Source organism: Condylostylus longicornis, unplaced genomic scaffold (genome assembly GCF_029603195.1).
Source record: "Condylostylus longicornis isolate FDR11 unplaced genomic scaffold, ASM2960319v2 ptg000049l, whole genome shotgun sequence".
Lineage (NCBI taxonomy): Eukaryota > Metazoa > Arthropoda > Insecta > Diptera > Dolichopodidae > Condylostylus > Condylostylus longicornis.
In genome coordinates this window covers 7,604,743-7,608,971 of record NW_026578018.1, presented here as the reverse complement: position 1 = coordinate 7,608,971, position 4,229 = coordinate 7,604,743, and positions in this window count along the sequence as shown.

The following is a 4,229-nucleotide window of genomic DNA, read 5'->3' as shown; positions in this document are numbered from 1 at the left end:
ATGCGCAGCACAAAATATAGTAAATAAAATTTAATAAATATATTGTAGAATGGGTTTTTAATTGAAATAATTTACTAACCTATATTAAATAATTAATTATTGGAAATTGTGGTTTTTGAAAAAAAAAAAAACAAAATAAGTATATTACAATGATTACCAAAATAAATTGTGGTTAAGAAATAGTTTCCCAAAAAAACGCACAAACCGTAATACAATTTAAACGGAAATTGTACAAATATTTTGAAACGGAAATGAATAATATTTGAGAGGAAATAGGATTTTTTTTTTAATCATTGCAGAATATTTTGCTTCTAACGATTATAATTTTTATTTTAAATTATATATAATTGCATTAAGTTGATGAAAAAATTTAGTTAGATAATTTTACAAATGCAAATAACATTAGAAATTTTTATAAAAATCCCGGGTTTTTAGTAATAGGAAGATTTGATTTCAAAATCGGGTTTTCTTCATTTATCTACTAATTTCTTTTGTTATTCCATTTAATATAAATTCTAATACTTCTTATTAAATATAAATTTTCTTATTCAAAGTCCATTTTAAATATTAATGAGTTCATCTTTTTTGCTTTTTTATAAATTACCTATTTTGTCTCGCTTAATGATCAGATTAAACATTTTAAAATTTTTAAGTTCATGACTCTTAATTTTATAATATGATGCTCTAAGTTCGTATACCTAATTTTCTTATACTCTATACTCTCTGCTCTTCATCATATTTTAATATCTATGAACTGTTCATCTTCTGCTTTTCATGTTTGACAAAAAAAAAAAATAATGAAAATTATAAAAAATTAAGTCAATTTTTTATAATTATAAACCCATTAAAGATTTACTCCCAATGCATATTATTCTTTGAATTCTTTTTTCAAATCACAAAATACCCAAGAAGAAAACATGGAAGAACGAAAAACAAGAGAACACAAAAAACGTTATCGTTGCCAGCTGTCAAATAAAATGAGCGCATTATGATTCCAGAAAAGAAAAATAAAAAAGAATAAAATAAAAAGAACACCAGAATTGAAAGGGGAAAAAAAAATAAATGAATGTGCTTATTGGAGTGTTTGAAACCCTTATTTAATGACAATCGTTTATACCCACAAACTAACGCGTAGTGTCCAAGAAAAGGACTTTTTTTTTATAAAATATAAAAATTATTTCCGGCAAGCGAACTCACCGGACTCACCGCTCCTTCTCACGTCACTCGGGTAATTGATGTAATTTTTCATTTTTTCAAAAAAGAAAAAAAAAAACAAACTGTTCTTTGATTCCTGTTTTAGTTTTCATAAGGACACAAATACTTTTTTGATGTTGTTGTTGTTGTGAATGAACTTGTGTAAAATTAAATATTCTTAAGACTAGACAAAGCAGATTTTTATCATGTGTACATCAGTATACCCTTCCTTGATAGTATTTGTGTAACATTCTAAATGAATAGTGCCTTAACTTTCCATTTCTTTCTCCTTTCTTTTTTGTATTTATTTAAAATAAATCGCTTTATCCGATCATAAATTAAGCTGCTCAAAAAAAAAAAAGTATACTATACAACTATGACCGTAAATGAAACGAGGTATGATTTAATTTCAAAATTAACTTACATAATGAGTTTAAACAATATTTTTTATATGGTTTGTTTATGTGTTCTACAGAGTACAGGAATATTCTCGGAACTCGCGGCAATAGCTTTGGAATGTGCATGTATATTGACTTATTTTTCAATTCCAAAAGAACGGAGAAATCATTGTGTCCTTAAAATTAATAGCAGTATTAAATTCTGAAAAAATTAATTTTGCCGCCAGCTCGGGGGCCATTCAAGATAAAAAACTAAATTGTCGTCTTTATTTTTTTAGAAAATGGATTACGAATGAAAATTATTAAAAAGAATGACACTCTGACCTTGTTACTGAACATCAACTGAACATAACAAAAATATTTGTAAAAATCAGTTTTTCTACCTGCTCCGGCGCCATTGCACCCAACTGACAAAATTTTATTATTTAATATTTTTTTTTTTATTTTTCGTTTCTATAATAGAATTTGGGAGTGTGTTTTTGCCAAACGGTACGTGATAGTGAGTCATTCCTTGTACATACATACAAATAAATATTTTAGCTATACACCAAGCAAAACATAAAGGTCAAAAAAAAAAGTGTCATTTATTGTAAAAGGCAATTTTTGCAGCTAATCAAAATGGAAACTCATCATTCAAATCTTCAGACACGAGAACAACATAATGTATAATGAAGAAAAGGCACAAGAAATCAGAGGGTATACAATTGAAATTAAATACACTTTCACCATAGACGTAATATATAACATTCAAGAACAAATATAACACGTTTCAATATAATTTTTACACTATATTACATGATGTTGCATGTACCCAACAATGTCAATACAATTTCATTTTAAGAGTTTTTCAAATTTATCAGAGTATGAAATATTCAAAAAGTACAATAATAAATGCTGCCAACGGACAAAGTAAATGAATAATGGTAATAAGAATAATAACAATAATAAAAAGAAGAAGAAGAAAAAAAAATTAAGAGGATTTTTTCATATACTTAATAAAAGGATATTAATGAAAAGGAAAAAAAAAATTATGTAGAATTAGAAGAGCAAAAAGAGAAAAAAAATTTTAGAAAAGTCGAATAGCAAATTAATAGGGCACGTTACATTGCTACGCTGAATTGAATAATGAGAATGGATGTGGTACACTTCCTTTGATTAAAATAACCTTAATGATGATAAAATTAAAATGATTCATACTTATTCTTATCTCTTTCAATACTCTCTTATATAATATAATTTTATTTAATTTATTTTAATGCCTTTAAGGAAAAATTCAATCTAACTAAAATTGCTAGCCATTAAAAATATTAGAAAAAAAAAAAATTTTTATTCTGTAGAACATGAAAATCATTATCAATTACAATAATGATTCGGTAATCTTTAAATATAATCGAGGTGATCTGAAGAAGAATTTTATTTTCTGGGCTACTCAAATAATTTTCCAAAATTATACAAAAAATTTTGTTATTAGAACATATACAAATTTAATTAAATGGTGATGTAATTGACTATAACAAAATAAAAATTCTAATTTATATTATAAGTGTATAATCTTTTCATTTTGTATACATTTGTTCGTTGATTATAATTATTATCACGTATATATAATATTTTTTTAATATATAACACAAGTATTGAAATTACTAATTTAATATTCAAATTTATTGAAAAAGACGTTCGAATCTGTTTGGAATTCACTGTTAGTATTATAAAAGGAAATATTAAAATGAGGCGGAATTGATAAAATCCTTGAATTTTTAGATTATTTTTTGTGTTGTCCTTGAAACATGAATATTATTTTTATTATTCGGAAATATTATATGGATCAAAAAATATTTGATTTCTATAAATTAATATTTATTTTATTTATTGGATTGTATTTTTGGAATATTTTGTAGTACGGTTGAAAATACTAAATCCGAAAATACTAAGATATAAGCTGTAGTTTAGGTCGTGAAAATTGGAATATTTTTATTTTCCGGCAAGTTTTTCTTATGCGGTCGGAAATTGTGTGTAGAGAAAATCTTATGCTGGACTTAAAGAAACGAAAATCGAATCTACGGGAAAAGATTTTTAGGAAATTAGTCAAAGATTTTTAAAATTCAAATTTATATTATGTTACTACAGTACTGTTCAAAATTATGTTACTGAATATTACCACAGTACGTACATACGTACTATTCTTTATGTACGTACTACTGCCACTATATTAAAATTCGGCCATTCAATTATTAATTAAATTTATTACGAGTATAAATAATTTTTGAATTTTTGAGAATTGCAAGAATTGACCTTAAAATATCTTCTCAAATTACTAATTTTAACTGTTATTTCAAAATTTTTTACATAATTTAATTTCTATTGCCCTATAAACAAATGCAATAACTATGTTTTTATATTGCATAAAATTTTCATTTTGGTGTTAAATAAATTTTGAAAATACGAATAATTTTAAAAATTATCCTTAAAAATGATGAAATTCAACAAATTTCTTATTACATTCCATGTAGGGTTTATGAATATTTTCTTCCTCTTCTTTCTATTTAAATAGCAACTATAAACAATATCTAACTTTTAAGACCTTTTAATCTCTTAGACATTGTTTTTAAAATAAGAAATTGAATATTGTTGTAGAGG